The following is a 25,946-nucleotide window of genomic DNA, read 5'->3' on the forward strand; positions in this document are numbered from 1 at the left end:
AAGAGTCATCCAGACTCGAAAAGTTAGCACCCTTCTCTCTCCACAGATACTGTCAGAGATTGTCCAGTATTTTCTGTTTCTGTCCTTAGCAGGGAAGTTTGAAAAGTACAATATTGCAATTTTTAATGTTTTGTGGAACCGTTTACTTCAAATAATTAACTCCGTTAGCAAATCGCTGCTAAATTTTGAAACAACTTTACTAAATGCTTCATAATTGTTAGCCTCAGTTAGAAGTTTTGTCATGGATGTTCAAATTGACTAAAGCTCAGTGGAAGCAGAGGCCTTAACATTACAAAGAATACAGATCCCTCTGAGAAGCATGCAAGACACAGGAAGTTAATCTAGAGACAATGAAATAAGTTTACAAATGAAAGAGAAGGTCACTATTGAGACTGTCAATGTTTTTGTGACACAATATTGGTACAATTGCAGAGTGCATGTGATTCTCTGAAGAAAACTGTTGAATCATTTTGCGTGCTGTTCGACAAAAGTTTGAATGAGAATGCCAAGACCTGCTGCAGAAAGAGATTAATTGAATTCTACCAGCAGGACATAGACACAATTCGTTTGAAAATGAAATAATACAATTGATTCATTTCATCGATAATGATGAGCTCTATGCTTTGGGAGCGCCAGCTGATTCGTACATGGTGGTTTGCATGCAACTTTTCCAAATGTGGAAACCATTCTCAAAATATTTTGAACAATACCTGTCACAAATGCTTCGGGTGAACATCTTTTCTCTGTATTGAAAAATTATCTGCGAAGTACGATGAGTCAAGAACATTTGACAAGTTCAGTAATACTGACGATTAAAAATGAATCCTTACAAGATTTTACCTACAATGATGTTATTGATGATTTTGAAGAAAAAGTACAGAAGAAAAGTTGTTGAAATTGCCATGGATTGCAAAGAACTGATGAAGCAAGAAAATCAAAAAAATCTGTCCCTCTACCATGTTCTTCTTCTAAATTCCGTTCTTCAAAGGAGAACATATGCTGTTCTGATATAATGGCTGGTGGTCACATGCAGACAGTTCTAACTGGTGAGTAACTGCCACCCCCCATCGCTCTCAAAAAGTCTCCTCTTCGGAACGAAGAACAGAATCCTGCCAGACAGTTGCCAGCAAAGCCAATTATATTAGAGTTGGACTGGACATTCCACTTCATTGGAGTATTTGCCCCTGCACTGGACTTTTTCTGGCTCATTCTGTCCTGTGCAACAGTCATATCATCAGCTGATTTCTCCATCCGGCCGCTTATGAGCCAGTTCATTTTTGCTCAACTCAAGACATACATATCGCAATATTAACCATCTCTGCCATCATGCTGACAAATGGTAGGCTTAGATTTCAATTACAGGTTTGTTCGCACAAGTTAAAGAGCACCAAAGTAGTTTAGCAGGGATTTGGGGTTTGTATGGCTTGTGTGGTGTGATCTGAGATTGAGAGAGGTGTCAGGAGGGCATTAACATCATTGGGGGCAGGGCTTTATGTATTTGGGCAGGGCTTAGCATCATAGGGAGCAAGGCGCCACATCAACAGAATGCGGGACATGAAGTGGGGTCCCCGGAAAGAGATACAGAACAGGGCCCCTAAAAGTTTAAGTCTGCCTCAATGAAAAGTAAAACTAGAAGGAAATGAATCATATATGTGCTCCAATATTTTGTATTAATAGGGTGCTCCTCACACCTTGCAGATGCAGTACTTTAGTGAAAACATGTTGCAAATTCAGTCAAAATTAAAAACTATTTTCGAGTGGCATGATGAAAAATGCAGCACCGTCACATTTCTTTTTTTTAATAAACAATTTTATTGAGGTATTTTTGGCATATAAAACAATTACATTGTATAGTACTGTACAAAAAAAGAAAAGCAAATAACGCATAGTACAAACCACAACTCCATTCTCGCAAGGACCTGCCTAAACCAGCCCCCACCCCCTTGCTGATGGTTAATTCTCCGCAAAGAAGTCAATGAATGGCTGCCACCTCCGGGCGAACCCCGATAGCGAACCTCTCATGGCGAACTTAACTTTCTCTAGACCGAGAAAGCTCGCCATGTCCGATAGCCATACTTCGGTCTTCGGGACCTGGAGTCCCTCTGTGCCAACAGTATTCGCCGCCGGCTACCAGGGAAGCAAAGGCCAAGACGTCGGCCTCCTTCTCCTCCTGGACTCCCGGATCCTCCGACACCCCAAAGATCGCCACCACAGGACTCATTACCACCGCAGTTTTGAAAACCCGGGACATGATGTCCGCGAATCCCTGACAGTACCCCCTGAGTTTAGGGCACGACAGAACATGTGCACGTGATTAGCCGGCCCTCCGGCGCATCTGGCACACTTGTCCTCCAGCCCGAAGAATTTACTCATCTGGGCCACTGTCATGTGGGCTCGGTGCACGACCTTAAACTGGATCAGACTGAGCCTGGCACACGTTGCGGTCGTGTTTACTCTGTTCAGAGCTTCTGCCCAAATACCGTCCTCCATCTTATGCCCTTGGATAACTGGAGATTAGTTATACATTTGTATTCTAATAAAACTACATTTTTCATTCTTATCTGCACTTTACCAGTGAACCAGACCTTCCCTTTCAATCACTCAGAACAATGTACAGACATTCTGGGGTATAAGGCCATACTGCCAGCAGACTGTAACAATTTCAGGACCTTATTGTGTGGCCAAGCAGGCTTGACGGGGTGAATGGCCTACTCCTGCTTTGGTTTCTTATGTTTTTTATGTGAGCACTATTCGTGTAAAATAAATAAAAGAATAAACATCTCTGGCTGACATATTATTGTTCACACTCTGCCAGCAGAAGCAATTCAGTGGGTAGCAATTGATGTGCTAGACTCCTTCTACTAAGCACCTCAAACAGATTCCACCTCAAACATTTTTTCCTAATACCAGTAAGGAGCAAGAGCAGAGAAATCTACTGCAAGGGCTAGATGGGTAAGAAGATGGTTCGGAGGTTCACCAATGAGGGAGACAGGGCAGCACGGTGGCGCAATGGTTAGCACTGCTGTCTCACGGCACCGAGGTCCCAGGTTCGATCCCGGCTCTGGGTCACTGTCCGTGTGGAGTTTGCACATTCTCCCCGTGTCTGCGTGGGTTTCGCCCCCACAACCCAAAGATGTGCAAGGTAGGTGGATTGGCCACGCTAAACTGCCCCTTCATTGGAAAAAATGAATTGGGCACTTTAAATTTAAAAAAAACAATGAGGGAGACAGGCATATTTGAGCATCAGAATAACAATGAAAAATAGTCACTTCAAACACATTACCAGCTGAGGAAGAATATTTCCAGCGTACAAAATCATATTGTCAGTGAATATTTTTTAAATGACATTAAAATAAAACAAAAAGATATTATTGGTGGAATTATATAGAATCCTTTAAGAAGGATATATAAATAGGAAGTTATTCAGTGTATAATTGCCTAAGTCAGAATTGTGAAAATATAGATAGGTTTAGAATTGTTTTTTGTTTCAAGCCACATAGCACATTTCTGTTTAATTAGCTGGAGGTTTAACAGTTTGGAATAAATTTTTATAATTTGTACTAAATCCAACTGACAGCAGCGTTCCCGTCGGTATTTTCATCATTGTCGTCTCACGTAGAGTTACTTAAAATCTAAATCCAAAAAAATGTGAAGACTTTTTAAATCAAGTGGAGCTTGATTTGAATATGCAAAATCACAGTGCCTCAGCAATGTTAGGGAACCTAATGGATGTTTCTGCACCTGGAGAAAATCAAGTACACCGTGAGGGATCGGTCGAGGGATTCTAGCGGAGGTGGTGCTCTTTTATTGCCCATTTTAAGGAAATAATCACCATCAGTTACTAGGGGAAGAGGGGGGGGAGAGGAAGTGTGGGATTGTGAACTTTTTAGTATTTTTTAGTATGTTTGTTGCATCGGTGGATTTGTAAGAAAAAATAAAAATAATTTTGTAATCTTTGATAAAACTGAAAAACGTCAATAACTTTTTTTTTTAAAGCATATGCAAAAGTCAGGGATGAGAACAAGTAATTTAACAACAACAACTTGCATCTTCAAGCACCTTTTAACAGGAAAAAAGTCTGAAGACATTTCACAGGAGCAGCATAAAGCATAATAAAGTCATATTAGATAAATGACTAAAGGTAGAGTCAAACAGTTAGGTTTTGAGGAGTACCTTGAAGGAAGGAAAGAGTAGAGAGGCAGAGAGGTTTTAAGAAGGAATTTCAGAGTTTAGGGCCTAGGCAGTTGAAGGTGTGGCCACTAATGATGGATAAGATATGCTGAAAAGGGGAACATGGTGATGGTAGGGCTTAAGGAAGTTGCAGAGCAAAGGAGGGGCGAGGTAATTGAGGCAATTAAAAATAAGGATTATAATGTTAAGACTTTGTTCATCTGGAATTTTCCATCCTTCAGCATATTTTACAACGGCAGAGGCGACTTGCCATTGGCCGCTAGTGGTATCTTCTTATCCCGTCCATATTGGGCAGCTCGCCCATCCTGCCATTCATCCCATCAATATTCATCATTCTATGAATATTAACTCAATTTTCTTTTTCTCAATGCTTTACAGATTATCTCCAATCAGCCACTTAGAATGCTTTAAACCCAGCCTTGTTCACTGCTCCTAACTAAGGGCATGGTTTTCCTGACTGGGGACAATGTCCCTTTGCGCACGAGATTAGCGCTAGGAGTGTGGAGAAACACTATGCTGTCTAACGCCCATCTGGATAGATCAGTGGCATTTTAAATGACGTCCTAATCTCTTGTGCCCCTGGCGCACCCCCCACCCCCCGAATCTCCCCCATTTCCCCCAAGCCCCAACTTAGTATAAGAGAGTCCCCGGATCCCCCCGCTCCGTCCCCAGACACACGCAGGGCACACCCCGGCCCGATCACCACTGCTCAAAAAATGCCAGCTTGGCACCCTTTCCAGCTGATGGTGTCACCTGGGCACTTTGGCAGTGCCAGGCTGGCACCCAGGTGGGACCAACAGTGCACCACCCTGCCCAGAGAGCATGTACCTGGGGGCCTCCAATCCCCCGGAGACCCCTACAAGTCCCATTCTATCTCGTCCCCAATTGTGGAGACCAGCACTGAACGGGGCTCGCCCAAGGCCTCCAAGATGAGGCAGTTAGATCCCACACCTTGGTTAGATTTCAGAAATGCATATTAGAGTGAGACTAGCTATCTCACTCTAATATGCAGATTTGCCAGAGTGATCCCGCCCACAATGGGTGGAATTCACATTGCGACGTCTCGTGAGATCGCGTTCAATCACGCGAGGTGTGGCGAGCTGGGTAGATCCCGGAAGTGGGATATCCTGGCATCTACCTGTCGCATTGTTCCGTGCCGCGCTGCCTTAGGGCATAATGTGACCAGTAGATCCCGCCCGAAGTTCTACTTTCCAAAGCACTTGACCATATGTTGTTCCACAGTGGTCAGGCTATTGGCACAGAGTCCCTTCTAATGACCATACAGAAGGAAGTCAGAACTAGAATCAATTATTTTTTTCAGTATAAGATCCAAAAGCCCTAATTTTTGGATCTGAAAACCACCATTGAAAGCGCATCTGCCAGAGGTAATGATGTATGTTAATATTCAATTTTTTGCCAATATTATTTATGTGGAGTTTATCTAACTAAGGATGGCAATCTGTACAAGTATACTGCGGACCAAACACTTGAAATAATCAGATTCCAGGTATGCATAATTGTTGAGGACATGCAGGAGTAAAGGTTTTTTGATTTGCTATAGCTTAATGATGTTTGAAAATGGCAATTTGGACAATTTGTTTTGAACAGAAATATTCTTCAGAGCAATAGCTGTGGCTCTATGTGATATTGTTGCCTTGATGTCTTTTTGTTAAACCTGTAAAGAGCAGAACAGCGGCAGATGGAATTTAATGCAGCCAAGTGCAAGGTTATGCACATTGCAAGGGAAAATGAGTGTCACATGTAGACTGTGGATGGTTTAAAACTAATTGAAAGAGATCCATGGGCAATAGGTGCAGCTTAGTATGCCAAGTCCTTGCAGAGCAGCAAGAAAAACATGAAGTGAATGGTGAACTGCATTGGCAAATCAGGAATATACTTGTTCTATCCCTAAATCTCTTCAGTACTTGGATCAGAAGCCTCCCCGAACAGGCGCCGGAATGTGGCGACTAGGGGCTTTTCACAGTCACTTCATTGAAGCCTACTTGTGACAATAAGCGATTACCATTATCATATCATCAGAATACATTTTGTTCACTTTTGGACATCGGGGTACCAGGGAATCATTCACACCCAGCAAGTGGTGCGGAGAAGAATCACAAGGCTGATAATATAAAATTGTGAAGTTGAGAAATTAGACTTTTAGTTGGCTAACAGAATAATTAGAGCTGATGTAAAAAATATTGCGTGATTTTTTTTCCTGCGGGATGTGGGGCTTATTGTCCACCCTAATTGTCCTTGAAAAGGTGATGGTGGACTTCTTTCTTGACCTGCTGCATTCCAGATGGTTTAGGTATGCCCACAGTTCTGTGAGGGAGGGGGCTCGAGGATTTTTGCCAGCACGGTGGTACAGTGGTTAGCACTGCTTTCTCACAGAGCCAGAGACCTGGGTTCAATTCTTTTTTTTAAATAAATTTAGAGTACCTAATTGCTTTTTTCCAATTAAGGGGCAATTTAGCATGGCCAATCCACCTACCCTGCACATCTTTGGGTTGTGGGGGTGAAATCCACGCAGACATGGGGAGAATGTGCAACCTCCACACAAACAGTGACCCAGGGCCGGGATTCGAACCCGGGTCCTCAGCGCCGCAGTCCCAGTGCTATCCCTGTGCCACATGCTGCCCTCTGGGTTCAATTCTGGCCTTTGGTGACTGTCTGTGTGGAGTTTGCATTTGCTTCTCGTTCTGCGTGGGTTTCCTCTGGGTGCTTCGGTTTCCTCCACAGACCAAAGATGTGCAGGTTAGATGGCTTCACCATGCTAAATCTTCTCTTTGTCTCCAAAAGGTTAGGGGGCGTTATAGGGACAGGGCAGGTGATTGGGTCCAGGTAGGGTGCTCTTTCAGAGGGTCAGTGCAGACTTGATGGGCCAAATGGCCTGCTTTTGCATTGTAAGATTCTCTGATTTTGACCCAGTGGCTGTGAAGGAACAATGGAATATTCCCAAGTCAGGATGGCGAGCCGCTTGTCGCCGATGATTCTCCCATTTGTCTCTTATCTTTGTCTATCCAGATGGTAGTGGTCATGGGTTTGGAAGGTGCTGTTGAAGAAGCCTTGGCGAGTTCCTGCAGTGCATATTGTAGATGGTACACACTGCTGCCACTGTTCATCGGTGGTGGAGGGTGTGAATTTTTGTGGATGGGTGCTTTCCAAGTGGGCTGCTTGGTTGGTATCAAGCTTTGAGTGTTGTTGGAGTTGCACTCATCCAGGCAAGTGGAAACTATTCCATCACATGCCTGACCCGTGCCTTGTATATGGTGGACAGTATTTATGGGGCCAGGAGGTGAGTTACTTGCCACAGGGTTCCTGACCTCTGACCTGCTCTTGTAGCCACAGTAGTTATATAGCTAGTCCAATTTGCTTTCTGGTCAATGGTAACCCCCTGGGATGTTGTTAATGGGGGATTCAGTGATGGTAATGCCACTGGATGTCAAGTGGCGATAGTTAGATTCTCTCTTGTTGCAGATGTTAATGCCTGGCATTTATGTGGCGTGCATGTTACTTGTCACTTATCTGCCCAAGCCTGGATATTGTTCAGATTTTGCTGCATTTGGACATGGACTGCTCCAGTATCTGAGGAGTGTCGAGTGGTGCTGAACATTGTGCAGTCATCAGTGAACATCCTAATTTTTGACCTTATGATGGAAGAAAGATTATTGTTGAAGATGGTTGGGTCTAGGACACTACTGAGGAATTCCTGGAATTTTGTCCTGGAGCTGAGATGATTGTCCTCCAACCACAACATCTTTCTTTGTGTTTGGCATGTGTCCAAAGAGTGGAGAGTTGCCCCCTGATTCCCATTGATTCCAGTTTTGCTGGGGCTCCTCCTTGATGCCACACTCCGTCAAATGCAGTCTTGCTATCAAGGGCAGTCACTCTCACCTCACCTTTGAAGTTCAGTTCTTTTGTCCTTGTTCAAACTAAGGTAATGAGATCAGGAGCTGAGTGACCCTGGCAGAACCCAAGCTGAGTGTCCGTGAGCAGATTATTGCTGAGTAAGTGCTACTTGAAAGCTCCTTGACCTCTTCCATTACTTTCCTGATGACGGAGAGTAGACTGATGGGACAGTTTGGATTTGTCCTGAGTGGCCGTGAGCAGATTATTGCTGAGTAAGTGCTACTTGAAAGCTCTTGAAAGTTACTTGACCTCTTCCATTACTTTCCTGATGACTGAGAGTAGACTGATGGGACAGTTTGGATTTGTCCTGTTTCTTGTGTACAGGACAAGGGACAAGGGGATCAGGGGTTATGGGGAGAAGGCAGGAGAATTGGGATGAGAAAATATCAGCCATGATTGAATGGCGGAGCAGACGCAATGGGCCCAGTGGCCTAACTCTGTGTGTCTTATGGTCTAGGACACACCTGGGCAATTTTCCACTTTGCCGGATAGCTGCAGTGTTGTAGCCGTACTGGTGGTTTGGCTAGGGGTGTGGCATGTTCTCGAGCACAAGACTTCAGTACTATTGTCGGAATATTGTCAGGGCCCATAGCCTTTGCAGTATTCAGTGTCTTCAGCCCCTTTCTTAACATCACATGGGGTGAATCGAATTGGCTGAAAACTGGAATCTGTGATGATGAGGACCTCCGGAAAATAATCTAAATGCTTCAGCTTTATCTTTTGCACTGATGTTCTGGCCTTCCCCATTATTTAGGATGGGGATATTTGTGGAGAATCCTCCTCCAATGAGTTGTTCAATTGTCCATCACCATTCGCGGTTACATGTGGCAGGATACATGTCACATGATCTGTTCATTGTGGAATTGCTTAGTTGTCTATCACATGCTGCTGGTCCTGTTTGCTATGAAAGTAGTATTACGCTGCAGCTTCACCAGGTTGACACACAATTTTGAGGTGTGTTGCTCCTGTCATGTTCGTCTGCACTCTTCGTTGAACCAGGGTTGATTCCCTGGCTTGGTAATAACAGCTGAGTGGGGGATTATTTTTATTCTCCATCTGCATGAGGTTACAGATTGCGGTTGACTACAATTCTGTCAGCTAGTCTGAGACAGCTCTCCCAATTTTGTCACAAAACCCCAGACGTTAATAAAGTGAACTTTGCAGGGTCGATCGGGGCTGAGTTTGCCGTAGTCATTTTTGGTGTCAAGGTCAATGCCGTGTGGTCCAACCAGTTTCATTCCTTTGAGACATTTTGATGCAACTAAGTGGCTTGACAGGCATTTAGGAGTTACCCACATTGCTGTGAGTCTGGAGTCACATATAGGCCAAACCAGGTAAGGACAGCAGGTCTCCTGATGGATTTTTACGACAATGATTTCATGGTCATAATTAGACTTCTAATTCCATATTTGTATTGTTTGAATTCACATTTGCCATGGTGGGATTCGAACCCTGGTTTACTAGTCCAATGCCACTCCACCGCCACCCAGTATGGAGATAGTAGCTCGACAGTAAGAATAGACACTATTAGCTAAGATGGATGAAAGACCAGTTTAGGATTGATGTGAGCAAGAATCATTTTACATTAAAAGTCACTAATATTTGAAACAGTTTCCTGATAGGAAAATAAAGGTGTAAACCTTAGATTCAATCACGGTCCATTTGAGGGTGAAGCGATGATAAACCATTTTTTCACCTTAGGAGGTCAATTATTTTATTATTTTTTAAAAATCTTTTTATTCTCATTTTCAACATTTTCATCAAATACACAACAAAAAAAACAACAAATAACAAATACAGTACCAATCCCCCAAACATCACCCTATTCCATATACTGACCTAAACATCCCCCGTTCATCCCAAGTAAAAAAGGAAATTAGCAGTCAATCAATAAACAGAGTGCTCCAGAACAACAATAACCCCAACCCTACCCCCCCCCCCCCCTAATGTCCAATGGCAACCAATTCTCGAAAGTGCAGAATAAGCAAGTCGCCATGAATTTTAGAACCCTTCCTTCATCCCCCCTCAGCTCAAACTTCACCTTCTCGAGAGTCAAACATTCCTGTAGATCCCCCTGCCAAGCCGAGACACAGGGCGGAGAAGCTGACCTTCACTCCAACAGTTTTAGACTTCAATCAATGAGGTGAAGGCTAAAACATCTGCCCGCACCCGCCTGCAACCCGGGCTGGTCCGACACCCCGAAAATGGTTTCATGGGGCCCTAATTCCAAGTTCACATCACTACCACCGAGATGACACTGAAAGCCTCTCTCCAATACCTCTCCGGCTTCAGACAGAGCCAAAACATATATACATGATTTTGGGGGCTCCTCCCACATCCATACGTCCTCCATTCCTTCAAAGTCGGCCCATCCTCGCCCTCGTGAGGTGCGCTCTATACACAACCTTCAACTATATCAGCTCTAACCTCGCGCACAAGATTGAGGCATTAGCCTCCAGATCACCTCACCACAAATCATCTTCTATAACCTCCCCCAACTCATCCCCCCACTTGGCCTTGATCCCCTCCCTGGACACTAAAACACCTCCCACAAAATACTCCCATAGATCGCCGACACCATCCCCTTCTCCATTCCCCCAGCCGACAATACCTCTTCCAACAAGGGGGTCAGCGTTATCGGGAAGATCTCAACCTCCTCCTTAGCAAAGCCTCGGCGCTGCAGGTACCCGAACCCTTCCCCTTGCCCCAGTCCATATTTCTCCCCCAATTCTTCTAACCTTAATACCCTGACCCCCTCACCTCCCATCTCCGAAACCTCCCGTCCAGCTTCCCTGGCCCAAACATACCGTTTCCCCCGAATCAGCGTCTCCCCTGACCCAGCCTCCAGCTTAAAGTGCTGCCTCAACTGCCTCCAAATCTTCCGCGTTGCCACCACCATCGGACTCTCAGTGTATTTACTCGGGGCCATCGGGTGCGGCACTGTTACCAACGCCTTCAATCCCGACACCCTGCGCAGACCCTCCTCCATTCTAACCCACTGGGTCTCTCTTCCGCCCACCCCTTTGGGAGGCCCAACCCACCCCTCCTGCCTGCCGCCCTCTCTGCAGGACTACCTTTACATGTCAATTAAGGTGGCCTCTCTCAATTTGTATTTCGCTTATGTTTTTGTGATCAACCAGCTTTCATTCTCTGCTCACTGATCTACTGAGTATCAATACTGAGTGAACTATCACAGAGAATGAATAATATCACCGAGTATGAACCAAAGAGGAAAATTGAGAGCAATCCAAGTAATTATACAGTTGCCATTCTTCAAAGTTGAAAATGTATCAACCTGTATCAGGAGGTTAATATCTTGCATCACTGCCATGTTGTAATGGCATCTCTTTCAGAAATGTCTTGCATTTCATAAAAAACCCACAAAACATGTGCATTTGATCAAGGACAAAGATAACTTGGAACACATAATGGCAAGAGTTTATGCTGAGCAATTCTTTTTTTTTTAATAAACATTTTATTGAGGTACTTTTGGTATAGTAACAACAACAAAATAAACAATATACGTGAAACCATAAACATAGTGCAAAAGCCATTTACCTTTCGTACAGGTCCAACCTTATTAACCCCCTACTCGTATCTAAACTACCCCCCCCCCCTATCTGCTGACGATTAATTTTCCGCAAAGAAGTCGACGGACGGTTGCCACTCTGGGTGAACCCTAACAGTGAACCTCTCAAGGTGAACTTGCTTTTCTCCAAAAGAGAAAGCTAGCCATGTCCGATAGCCAGGTCTCCGACTTTGGGGGCTTTGAGTCCCTCCAAGCTAATAGTATCCATCTCCGGGCTACCAGGGAAGCAAAGGCCAGAACGTCTGCCCCTTTCTCCTCCTGGATTCCCGGGTCTTCTGATACCCCGAAAATCGCCACCTCTGGACTCAGAGCCACCCTTGTTTTTAACACCGTGGACATGACGTCCGCAAACCCCTGCCAGAATCGCCCAAGCTTTGGACATGTCCAAAACATGTGGACATGGTTCGCCGGTCCTCCCGTACATTTTGCGCACCTGTGCTCCACCCCAAAGAATCTGCTCATCCGGGCTACTGTCATGTGAGCACGGTGAACAACCTTAAATTGTATCAGGCTGAGTCTGGCACATATTGCATATGTGTTGACTCTACTCAACGCGTATGCCCATAGACCATCCACTATCTCAGCTCCCAGCTCCTCCTCCCACTTGCGCTTGAGCTCCTCGGTCTGCATCTCCTCCGACCCCACAAGCTCCTTATAAATGTCCGAGACGCTCCCTTCTCCTACCCACCCTCTGGAAACTACCCTGTCCTGAATCCCCCTCAGCGGTAAGAGCGGGAAGGTTGACACCTGTTTACGAAGGAAGTCCCGCACCTGCAGATACCTGAATTTGTTTCCCCTCGCCAACCCAAACTTTTCCTCCAACGCCCTCATACTCGGAAAGCTCCCCTCGATGAACATATCCCCCATCCTCTCAATCCCCGCACTCCGCCATAACCGGAACCCCCCATCCATACTCCCCAGGGCATTGACCTGGTGATTATCAGAGATTGGGACCCAGACCGGTGCTCCCACTGCTCCCACATGCCTCCTCCATTGGCCCTAAACTCTCAGGGCCGCCACCACCACTGGACCGGTGGAGTACCGTGCCGGCAGGAATGGCAGAGGCGCAGTTACCAATGCCCCCAGACTGGTGCCTTTACATGGCCGCCTCCATACGCACCCATGCCGACCCCCTCCCCCACCACCCACTTCCTGATTATGGCTATATTAGCAGCCCAGTAATAGTTGCTAAAATTTGGCAGCGCCAACCCGCCTCTCCCCGACTCAGCTCAAGCATTTCCTTCCTTACTCGCGGGGTCTTGCCCGCCCAGACGAAGCCCGTGATCACTCTGCTGACACGCTTAAAAAAGGACAGCGGAATAAAGACGGGGAGACACTGAAATACAAATAGGAATCTCGGGAGGACCGTCATCTTCACCGTTTGCACCCTCCCAGCTAGTGACAACGGAAGCGCGTCCCATCTCCAAAAATCGTCCATTTGGTCCACTAGCCGGGCCAGATTCAATTTATGCAGCCGGTTCCATTCCCGCGCCACTTGGATGCCTAGGTACCTAAAGCTTCCCTCTACTAACCTAAACAGCAGCTCCCCCAATCGCCTCTCCTGTCCCCTCGCCTGGACCACAAACATCTCACTCTTTCCCATATTAAGCTTTTACCCTGAAAACCGGCCGAATTCCCCTAGAATCCTCATGATTTCTGCCATCCCCTCTATTGGGTCCGAAACATACAGAAGCAGGTCATCCACCTAGAGCGAAACCCTGTGCCCCCCCCCCCCCCCCCCCCCGGACCAGTCCTCTCCAGCCCCTCGAGGCTCTCAGAGCAATTGCCAACGGCTCTATAGCCAGCGCAAACAACAGTGGGGAGAGGGGTTATCCCTGTCTCGTCCCCTGGTGCAGTCTAAAATAGTCCTATTTGTCCGTACACTTGCCACAGGAGCCTGATACAGTAATCCCTAAACGCCCCTACTGAATCACCAACCAGATTCCCCCCGCCTCGCCTTTCTCAGCTGCTCCCGATCCACCGTTGGGAAATTCAGCCCCTCCAAGAAGTGCCTCATCCCCTCCAGCCCCGTAGGGGGCTCCGACCTATACAGCCTGCTGTAGAAATCCCTAAACGCCTTATTCGCCCCTACTGAATCACCAACCAGGTTCCCCTCACCGTCCTTTACTTTCCCTATCTTCCTAGCTGCCTCCCTCTTCCTAAGCTGCTGTGCAAGCATTCTGCTGGCCTTCTCTCCATGTTCATAGATCGCCCCCTCGCCTTTCTCAGCTGCTCCACTGCCCTCCCTGTGGTCAGCAAGCTAAACTCCACCTGTAACCTCCGCCGTTCCCTTAAAAGCCCTGCCTCTGGGGTCTCCGGATACCTCCTATCAATCTGTTGTATCTCCTTTACCAGTCGGTCTGTCTCTGCCCTGTCCACCTTCTCCCTATGGGCCCGGAACAAGATCAGCTCCCCCCTGACCACCACCTTCAGTGCTTCCCAGACCACCGCTGCTGAAATTTCCTCCGTGTCATTGACCTGCAGGTAGCTCTGAATACATTTCCTCAGCCGCTCGCACACCTCTTCATCCGCCAAAAGTCCCACATCTAACCTCCAGTGCGGGCGCTGGTTACTGTCTTTACTAACCTGCAGGTCAACCCAGTGCGGAGCATGGTCTGAGATTGTAATCGCCGAATACCCAGTGTCCACTACCCCAGCCAGAAAGACCCTGCTCAAAATAAAGAAATCAATCCAGGAGTACACATTATGCGCATGTGAGTAGAAGGAGAACTCCTTCACCCTCGGCTGCCCAAACCTCCTTGGATCCACCCACCCCCCATCAGCTCCATGAACCCTCTTTGCCATTGCTGGCACCCAGCACGTTTTCGAGCTTGACCGGTCCAAGCCAGGGGCCATAACTGTATTGAAGTCCCCTCCCATGACCAACCTGTGCGAGTCCAGGTCCGGTATCTTCCCCAGCATCCTCTTTATAAACTCCACAGCATCCCAATTTGGCGCATTTACTAATACCACCTGCACCCCTCTAGCTTCCCACTGACCATAATGTACTGACCTCCCACGTCCAAGATTGTTCTACTCGCCTCAAACACCACCCGCTTATTGATCAGGGTCGCACCCCCTCTAGTCTTTGAATCTAGTCCCGAGTGAAAGACCTGACTGACACAGCCTTTCCTCAGTATAACCTGGTCCGTAACTCTAAGGTGCGTCTCCTGCAACATTACCACGTCCGCCTTCAATCCCCTAAGATGCACGAACACACGTGCCCTTTTGACCGGCCCATTTAACCCTTGAACATTCCAGGTGATCAGCCTAGTTGGGGGGCTCATTGCCCCCCCCCCCCCCCCCTACGCCGATCAGCCATCCCCTTTTTCAGGCCTGCCTCCAGCCCGTGCTCTGTGCCTCCACCGGTCCATCCCCAGGCAGCCTCCGCCCCCAACCTCCTCTCTGTCCCTCAGCCCAGTCCCTCCCTCGTCAGCAGAACATTCACCCCCCCTCCCCCCCTATGTAACAACACCCTGTAACCCAACCCCTTTACTAAACCAAACATATCCACACCCCCCATTGCGCTTCCATGAGCTAGCTCGCCCAGCTAGCTTGGTGGCCCCATCCCTGGTGCCGGATAGTCTCCCACCTATTGTTCCCTCCCCGCTCATACAAAGAAACTCCAACATCAAACAATCCCCACACAATTGCCCAACAGAAAAACACCAAGATCAAAACAAGCACACCTCCATCCCCCAATAATGCAAATGAAAACCTTAACTCACTCAACTCTACCGCTGGTTCCAAATCAATGCAAACGGCATCACAATCATTTTCCATGAAACGCAAAATGAGAAATGTTTTACAAAAATAAGAGAAACAAAAAGAAAAAACAAAAACATGAACGTTGTAGCCAAGTCCAAAAGTTCACAATCCATCACCAGCCCTTTCTTTTTCACAAAGTCCAACATGTCCTCAGGTGACTCGAAGTAGAAGTGCTGATCCTTATGCGTGACCCAGAGACAGGCTGGGTATAACAGCCCAAACTTCACCTTTTTCTTAAAAAGGATAGACCTGAGCTGGTTGAAGCCTGCTCTCCTCCTGGCCACCTCCACACCCAGGTCCTGGCAAACCCGCAGGATGTTATTGTCCCATTTACAGCTCCGTGTCTGCTTGGCCCACTGTAGAATGCGCTCCTTATCCGCGAACCTGTGGAATCTCACCAACATTGCCCTCGGGGGGTCTCCCATTCGTGGCTTCCTCACGAGTGCTCTGAGAGCCCTATCCACCTCCAAGGGCCGGGAGAATGCCCCATCCCCCAGCAGCTTCACAAACATGTCTGCGATGTATGCCCCAGCGTCCGTTCCTTCGGACCCCTCCGGGAGCCCGACGATTCTTAGGTTCTGCCGGCGGGACCTATTCTCTAGGTCCTCCACCTTCTCCAGAAGCTTCTTCTGCTGGTCCCTCAGCATCCCCACCTCCAGCTCCATCGCTGTCTGATGTTCCTCCTGCTCAGCCAGCGCCTTCTCCACCTTCTGGATCGCCCGATCCTGGGCGTCCAATCTGTGCTCCAACCGCTCAATCGACTCTTTTATCGGGTCCAAGCTGACCCGTTTCTGCGTAGCAAAGCCTTCCTGAATGACTTGCATCAGCTGCTCCACAGACTGCTGGGTCGACAAGCCAGAGGTCCGAACCTCCGCCATGCTGTCTTCTGTTGCAGCTACAGCCCAAGCCTTCTCTATCTTTTTGTTTCTGCCCTTACGAACACTTCTAGTCCTTCTCTCCGTGCACCGAAGTGGGAATTCAGTAAACAATTGCCACTAACATCCGTTTTACAATTCAAGTCCGGTAGAAAAACGGGAGAAAGGTCCAAAAGTCCGACCAGAGCGGAGCCACCAAATGTGCGACTTACTCCTTCGTAGCCGCCACCGGAAGTCTATGCTGAGCAATTCTGATTGACTGGAAACATGGCACACTTGTGAATCCTATTTTATTGTCTTTCAAACCCACTATTGCATTTGCAGAACATCAATATCTCCCACCAGTGTCCTCACAAGTATTTGGGCGCTTTGTTAAGTTGTTAATTCGCTTTTCTCTATTATTATTATGTTTTTGTTGCTTTCTTTCTGTAGTGGTTTGTAAACTTCTTAAAAAATTTTGAATAAAAACAATTTTTTAAAAAAAGTATTAGGGCGCCTGGCATTTCAACACTTCCTCCGACCTCTTCTTTAGTGTCCATTCTTCTTCCTTTATGGAAGACCGGAGGTTTCTGGGAATTTCAGCTTTGTTGCTAAACATTTGAGTTTTGCAAGGGATACTGAAACAGGTGGTGTCCTTGCCAAAATGCATACATATTAAAACAGGTGTTAAAGACAGGGCACTGTGTTCAGAACCATGAGTCACGGAAAGAAGCCAGTACCAAACGTTGTAAAACAGAATTTTCAAGTTACAACATATATAAGTTACATCAAGAACAGTACACCAGACCTATAGTTTTGCCCTTCTAAATTTCTGCTTTTTTCTTGCTTAATTTTCAGTTCATGATCTTTATTTTGGACCAGAAAAAGTACTCTAATTTAGCATCTGATTATTCCATGAATTGGGCATTAAAATAAAAAGGATCGTTGGACTAATGTACTTTTGAGCATCCACAATATGGTCTTTCTTGGTCCAGTTCTTTCGGATTGCTCTGGATGCTCTCAGAATGGGAAATTATTGATTTTACAACAAGTAATCGACTGTCTTTATCTGTGGTCCTGCCATGTAATTTCTCCATCAGCTATTTAACTGCTTGATCAATGGACTTAGAAGTAATTACAAGGCACAGGGAATGAGAGGTCTATTTTGTTGCAGATAATGGCCCAGATTCTCTGGTCAGCATTAAATGAACGGTGCTAGCCATTCACTACACTTACAGCCCATGGACTTTCCATGGGTTTAACAGGTTGGACCTATGCCCATTGGAGTTTTAAAGAATGAGAGAAGGTCTTATTGAAACATACGAGATCCTGAGGGGACCTGATAGGGCAGATAGCAGGAGAAAGTTTCCACTTGTGGTGGGGGGGGGGGTACTATAACTAAGGGTCCCAGTTTACAGTTATAGGCACAGAAGCAGTTTCCGGAGGAGCAGAACACATCACACTGCAGCTTTCTGGTTTCCATGTTTAACTGAACATGTGCAGTTGCCCAAATTTGCTGTCCGATTTACACTTTAATAACAATGAGTTACACCATTCCTTTACGGGAGAATCGGAGCCATTGTGAATTATCAGGACTTCCTGTGCCCATCAAGGAAGTTAGCAAACCATCATGTACCTTATAGAATTGAACTGGTTCAGATGGTTGCCAAAGATTCTGCTGTTTATTGTCTTTTTTGAAGTGCAAGGTACATCACCTTCTGACTTCAACACAAAAGCCCAAAGGAGCCTAGGGTGATAACATTCGATTTGAAGCAAGATCATTGTTGACTGGGAAAGTGAATAAAATACCAGCAGAGCAAAACCGGTTTAAAAACAGATTTTTCCAACCGGATCACAAGATAAAAAAACAAAAAAGTGCTAAGAGAGCCTCAGCCTTATGGTTCTTCATTAATTCCACCAATCCAAAATTCTGTACACAAGGATGAGCTTGTTTGCAGATCAGCATATTCACACAAAATCAAATCTATATTAATGATATGCAATTATAAATTTCACCACTGTGGCAGACAAATGAATTCAATCATGCACACAAGCTCTGTAAATCGATGTGCCAGAACAACATGCAAAGGTTACCCAGTTATATGCTGCCAAGAATTTTCTCCAATGACAGATGCAAAACTGAAACGTGTCTGGTTTTAGTGTTTCTTTTCTAGCATCATTTCACTTCCTTGGGAGTTTTGGCACCAACTAACATGAGAAAAAATGCTGCCAGGAATGCCTGGAAAAAAACAGCCTATATCAGCCCTCAGGAATAGGTTCTCAGTACACTCAGAGGTTTCTGATACATAACAGATTTTTGTTGGGGGTTAGTGTGACAGGTTTATGAAACTAAAGGGAGAAGTCAATGTATATCACTAAAGTCAATAGTATAGTCCTTTTGCGCTATTTTTTAAAATGGCCAAACATTCTAGGAAATCCATAATAAATGTTGCAATTCTCAAATGAATACAAAGAATACTTCTAATGTTTAATGATCGGCAGAACTAAATGTAGAATCTGCCTGAGTGGAATGAAGATATAGCAAGGACAGCAAACAGTAGTGATAGAGTGGGCCATGGTACTAATCAGGAGATAGCATGTAGCATGAGTAATACTTGTAATCATGGGTGACTTCACTCCTGTAGATAGACTGTGTAAACCTAATGAGCACTAAGGCTGTGGAGGATGAGTTTCTGAAGTCTGTTCAGGATGCTTTTCTAGAGTAGTATGTTAATAATAATAATACCAATCTTTATTGTCACAAATAGGCTTACATTAACAGTGCAATGAAGGAACAGGCCATTTTAGATCCAGTATTATGTAATGAAAAAGGGTTAATGAATAATCTTGTTGTAAAAGGACCTTTAGGCATAAATGATAATAATATGATAGAATTTTACGCGATGTTTGAAAGGAATGTAGTTCAATCTGAAATCAGGGTGTTAAATTTGAACAAAGGAAATTATGAAAGCATTTGGGGAAATTGGCTGAGGTGGATTGGAAAAATACATTAAAAAGTATGGTGGTACACAAGAAGTAGATAGACTTTAAAGAATTTTTACATAGTTTACAGAAATCATACATTCTTTCAAGGCACAAAGAACAAAAAGGAAAAATCAGTGAACTGTGGCTAACAAAGGAAGCTACGGATTGTATAGGTTAAAAGAAAAAGCCTATACAGTTGCCAGAAATAGTAGTAAACCTGAAGATTGTGAGCATTTTAGTAAAGGAGGACCAAGCAACTGGAAAAGAAAAGGGAATAAAATATGGAACTGAACTAGCAAAAATAATAAAAGCAGACTGTAAAAGCTTCGATACGTACATAAAAAGGAATATTTGACTAAGATAAATGTGCGTCCATAATAGGCAGTCATGAGAATGTATAAAGGGAAACAGAGAAATGGCAGAGAAGCTAAAGGATTACTTTGTGTCTGTCATCATGTCTACAGGCAGCACGGTACAAATGGTTAGCACTGCTGCTTCACAACGCCAGGGTCCCAGGTTCGATTCCCGGCTTGCGTCACTGTCTGTGGAGAGTCTCCACGTTTTCCCCGTGTTTGCGTGGGTTTTCCGGGTGCTCCAGTTTCCTCCCACAAGTCCCGAAAGACATGCTTGTTTAGTGAATTGGACATTCTGAACTCTCCCTCTGTGTATCCGGACAGGCGCCGAAATGTGACAACTGGGTCTTTTTGCAGTAACTTCACTGCAGTGTTAATGTACGCCTACTTGTGACAATAAAGATTGTCACTGGGGAAGATACAAATTAGATATCCAAGGGACTAGGGAGAATGAAGAATTGAAGCAAATTAGTATTAGTATAGAGGTTGTATTGGAGAAATTAACAGGACTGAAGATTGAAGTCCTCTGGACCTGATATTTTACATAGCAGAGTGTTGAAAGAAGTTGCTATGGAGGTAGTGGATGCATTAGTGATCATCGTTCCAAATTCGGTAGATTCTCGAATAGTTGCTGCATATTGGAAGGTAGCAAATGTCATTCCACTATTTAAGAAGGGAAGGAGAGAGAAAAAAGGAACTACAGACCTATTAGCCTTACATCAGTAGTAGGGAAAATATCACAATCTATTATAAAGGATGTGATAAATGGACGCTTCGATAATAATGGTCTGATAGGGCACAGTCAACACAGATTTATGAATGGGAAATCATGTCTTATGAACTGGTTGGGAATTTTTTGAGGGTGTTAATAACAGAATTAGTCAGAGAGTCATAGATGTTTACAGCATGGAAACAGGCCCTTTGGCCCAGCTTGTCCATGCCGCCCAGTTTCCATCACTAAGCCCGCATTTGGCCCATATCCCTCTATACCCATCCTGTCCATAAATTGATAAAGGGGAATCAGTGAATGTAGTATATTTGGATTCTCAGAAGGCTTTTGAAAAGTCCCCCACAGGAGGCTTGTTAACAAAATTAGGGATAAAAGGTAATACATTTGCATGGATTAAGAATTAGCTAACAGGCAGAAAATAACAGTAGGAATAAATAGGTAATTCTCACATTAACAGACTGTGACCAATGGGGCACTGTAAGGATCAGTATTTGGGCCTCAGCTGTTCATAATATAATTATTATATTATGAACAGCTGAGGCCCAAATACTGATCCTTACGGTGCCCCATTGGTCACAGTCTGTTAATGTGAGAATGACCTATTTATTCCTACTGTTATTTTCTGCCTATCTTAATGATTTGGAAGTGGGAACCAAATGTAATATTTCCAAGTTTGCGGGTGACTCAATGTTAGGTGGAAATGTGTAAGTAGTGTATTGTAAAGTTGTTCCATACATGAAAAAACATAGGACATACATAAATACACAATGTAAATACATAGACACAGGCACGGGTGAAGCATTCGTGAGTCCCCGCTGTTACCCGACTCCTGAATGACTCTCTTACGGACAGAACTGATCTCTTCACACATCTTCTCTACTGAGTGTACTAGACTCCGTATGTTTCACCCGATGCCGGTGTCTATGTATTTCCATTGTGTATGTCCTATGTTTATTTCATGTATGGGGCAATCTGCCTGGACTGTACGTAGAACAATACTTTTCACTGTACCTCAGAACACGTGACAATAAATCAAAATCAATCAATCAATTAATCAAAATGCAAAGCAGCTTTAAGAGGATTTGGACAGACTTAGTGAGTGGGCAAGAACATGGCAGATAGAATCTAGTGCAGAAAATTGAGAGGTGATGCATTGGTAGCAAGAACAGATGTGCAGCGTATTTCTTAAATGATGAGAGATAAGGAAGTGCAGATGTACAAAGGGACCCGTGTGTTCTCGTCAATAAGTCACTGAAAGCTAACATGTAGGTGCAGCAGGCAATTAAGGAGGCTAATGGAATGTTGGCCTTTTGTGTACAGGAGTAGCAAAGTCTTGCTTCAATTGTAAAGAAGCTTCATTAGACCACACCTGGAGAACGGTGTATAGTTTTGGCCATAGTTGGGGTGCAATGAAATTTCACCCCACTTGTTCCTGGGATGGCGGGACTGTCCTATGAAGAGAGGTTGGGGAATGTGGGCCTGTATTGTCCAGAGTTTCAAAGAGCATGACGGGATCTCATTGCAACTGACAAATAAAAGGGCCAGATAGGATAGGTGCAGGTATAATGTTTCCTCTGGTTGGGGAGTCTAGAAACAGGGAACACAATTTCAAAATAAGGAGGAAGCCACTTATAATCATCTTTATTAGTGCCACAAGTAGGATTACATTAACATTGCAATGAAGTTACTGTGAAAATCCCCTAGTCGCCACACTCCGGCACCTGTTTGGGTACACTGAGGGAGAATTCAGAATGTCCAATTCATCTAACAACCACGTAGACACGGGGAGAACGTGCAGACTCCACACAGACCGTGACCCAAGCTGGGAATTGAACCCGGGTCCCTGGCACTCTGAAGCAACAGTGCTAACTATTATGCTGCCCACTTAGGACAGAGATGAGAATTTCTCTTACTCAGATGGTTGTGAATCTTTGGAATTCACTACCCCTGAGGGCTGTGGAAGCTCAGTCATTAATGTTTAAAATAGAAATTGACAGATTTCCAAATATCAATGACGAAAAGCAACATGCGGATAGTGTGGGGGAAAAAAGACATTGAAGTGGATGAGCAGCGACGATCGTATTGAATGGTGGAGCAGGATAAATGGGCTGAACAGCCTACTTCCCGTGTCTACTGGGCATTACTTATGGTTTGTTATATTTACCAGATAGTGTTAATAATTCTGCTTTGAGATACCATTGTATTTTATGCCATGGCACGATTTGTCCTGCATTGCAGAATGATGTACATGATGTAGGTGATGGGGCAGCATAGATAAAAGTTACAAACCTAACAGAATACAGCATGATGGGACTTGAAATATAACAATACAAGTTTTCTTATAGTTGCAGAGTGAATATTATAAGCATTTTGCACACTTGAGGTAAATCAACTCTTTTCACTCTGTGAAAAAGATAAAAGATCTGATGGCATTTATATTTTATTGTAATTTAATCACCAAAATGAAGGCATGTTTTAAAGGGGGCATGTTTTAAAGTGAAGTATTGCATTCAAAAGACAGTGATAGTTAACCACAAATGCATAAAATTTCACAAATGCACATTAATATATATTAAATACACCAATAATCTGCAAGACTGCATGGAATACACACTTACCCGAATGAAACAGAATGTATTAACTCATCAATAGTTGTATATCTGGTACTTCACAAGTACCTCATGTAAAATACTGTTCGCCCAAACATCACAGTGTTAGAAATAGTGGTTTGTAATTCTCAGGAAATTTATAATGCAGCAATCCTTTTATCTGTTGAGCTCAAGCATGCAAAACAGTCGACTGTGATTAGCCTGATTTCCCTGAAGCATCTGCTTGTGTTGCCATGGAGACTGAACATCTAGTACTTAGTATTAATCTTTGTGTAGACTCCCATTTCCATAGCAGCGGCAGACATCAACTCTTAAGTTGCCACGATCACCTGAACTCGAGTGTGGCAGACTGGGATAATTTCTCCCCATCTCCAAAAGGGACAGCTCCTACAGACGCCCTCACCCTGGCAACCACTTTGGTTACCGTGGCGACGACCTTTTAATAAAACCAACTCCACAAGTTAAACCTTGCCATTAATTTATCGATGCTTTGGAACTTGTACAGTTCCCTGCCAAGGCCATAGCTTTGATGAATAAAGGGAGGGAAATGAATGAAGAAAATTAAAAGATGTAAATTAACGCCACATGCTGCATGTGTACAGGCGAAAATCCCGATTGAAAGCAAATGTCAGCTTTGGCCACAGATAAATTGCAAACCATAAATGCACATGCTGCTTGCCTCTTATGGAGCTTGTTTTGTAAATCTCAACTGGCACGAATTTCTCCCCAGGACTTGAGCTGGCCTAGATTGCAATCACTTCTCATTATTGTATGTGAATACAACAGAGTCACACGACAAATTATAGTGGCTTCAATCTGTTCAACCGGCACTCATTTATTGAACTTTTTCAGCCAATAGATATACTAGAGTGCGTGTTGCAGAAAGCAGAGATAACATGATGAATTACACCATTCTGATTCCATTTACTTTTAGTTCAAACATGGAGAATATAGGAAAATGAGGAGCATGTACATCATGTACACTGACACGTTCTGCTGCTTCCAAACTATTTCAACATATTTGCTTTCAACAAAAGAGGTAGAAGAAAGTGCACCCACCCTATATTGCACAGCCAAAGTTAAACCTGTATCACCTCCGATAGAACTGGTTTCAAATATGTTTCACACTTAGAAATCAATAGCAATTACAATAATTTTAAGCAGTGAGTTCGAAGTTTTAGAATGATTGTCCAAATCATTTTGGAAATTAGCAACTTTGGGATGATTCCATAGCTCTGTACAGCTCCATATTAATTATACAATATTCGAAATTCATCGATATGGATGCGACAAGACTTTCACCACGCAGGTGACTGATATAAGAACCCGCATTTTGTCGGGCCAATGGGGTCTCTTCCATTGGTTTGAGAACTGTCAGGGAACATCCGTCTGTTCTATGGGTGACACCCGATGGAATCAAATATCTTCAGGCACTAGTGGTCACCAGCGTCCCATCTTCCCAATGAGCTCCTTGCCGAGATCTGCCACGAATCAGAGGCCAGCAGCCCATCATTGCCACCAGTGAGAGCAGTGGGTGCTGGTGGCACTGCACCGACCAGGGAGTGTCAGGATCATCATGGGACTCCAGATCATAGGTGAGTGAGGGTAGGAGGAGGGTCGTGAGGCGGGGGTTCCATGAGAGGTGGAAGGAGTTTTGGAGACAGTCGCAAGGAAAAGGAGGTTTTATGGGCCTGGGTTTAAAAACTCCAAAGTGTTTATGGAGTTCACCTGACTTATAACTTTTTGTTGAATTTGGCTAGGATGAGCACAAGAGCCTTCACTTGAGGTGTAATTCAACAATCTGTCTAGACACTTAAATCAAAATAAGCTTTATTCTGAGAATTTAGTTAACATTTATATATATATATATATATATATAAACAAACAGCAAGAATTTTCATCAATTACAAACATAAAGACCCCACACAGCTACAGTAATCTATATATAACCCTTAATGAATCTCCCCCTTAACTGTTCCAATTCAAAAATAAAATCCCATAAACTAAAAACCCCTTTTTTAAGCGCATGGCCCAGCACTCAGCATTCTCACTTGAAAAAGACTGTTTTTTCCTGAGATTTTGACCCCATCTCACCAGCAGGTTTAAACCCTTCCGGAAAGCAAACTCTCTCTTTTAAGTTACCAAAACAGCAGGTAGCCATAATCAATGTGTTTTTCTTGGAACAACTCTTTAAAATGAAAATAGAGAGACAGGCCAAACACTTCTGTTCTCTGTCTGAGTCCACAGCAGCCAAATGTGAAAGCGAAACCAAAAACAGCTCACAGAGCCACAGCCCAGCTTCACCCACACAATGACATCACTGAAGTCATGTGATAAGAGAAAAACCTTTCTTAAAGGGACACTCCCATGACAAGGTTCCTTTCAGGTGCCACACCTTGCCGATGCCAGTTCCCTCCATTGGGCACTGGGTGCCTGACTACAGGATACCCACCCCAAATGGCCTCTGGGTAGCCTTCCAAGGTTGGGGAAAGTACATGCCTGATCCAATTAGTAACTTTAAGAAGTACATTTTCCCAACACATCACCAAATCCCGAGGCATGTTCACATTCTGCTGCCTCTACAGCAGTGGTGCGCAACCTGCAGTCCAGGGACCATTTTAGCGTGCGGCCCACAAGACATTTTGTTGACTGTTACCCATACGCAGGGTTGCCACATTCTACCGATTTCCAGCCACATAGTTTTTTTCCCCTATGACTGAAGAGATACACATTGTAAAACAAGGGCAAGGGACGTGAGGTGCATGATGATTGTACACAGCATTGACTGTGAGCGCCATGTGCTTCCTCTGCATCCAAAGTGTAAATATTAATTTTGTGTTTACCCTTTGAAGTTGATGATAGTTCTATTAATATATGAATGATTAAGCATTTTCTTAAACTCGTTATGAAATATTTGGCGGCATTAAATATATTCAATCTTTTCATGGGGTCATG

At 44.5% G+C, this 25,946-nt stretch overlaps 1 protein-coding gene across 3 annotated transcripts in view; it reads right to left on the reverse strand.

The window, feature by feature from the left end:
• clcn2c (chloride channel 2c) overlaps window positions 1-25,946 on the reverse strand; it is an 870,815-nt gene that overhangs the window by 565,707 nt on the left and 279,162 nt on the right. Inside the window, exon 1 of one of the 3 annotated variants that reach the window (XM_072474259.1) lies at window positions 23,001-23,248. The exons of the other annotated variants lie outside the window; for them this stretch is intronic. The gene's annotated coding sequence lies outside the window, so the exon portion shown is untranslated. Of the gene's footprint in view, window positions 1-23,000; window positions 23,249-25,946 lie in introns of those variants that run through there. 3 annotated transcript variants of the gene reach the window in all.

Source organism: Scyliorhinus torazame, chromosome 14, assembly GCF_047496885.1.
Source record: "Scyliorhinus torazame isolate Kashiwa2021f chromosome 14, sScyTor2.1, whole genome shotgun sequence".
Classification (NCBI taxonomy): Eukaryota; Metazoa; Chordata; class Chondrichthyes; order Carcharhiniformes; family Scyliorhinidae; genus Scyliorhinus; species Scyliorhinus torazame.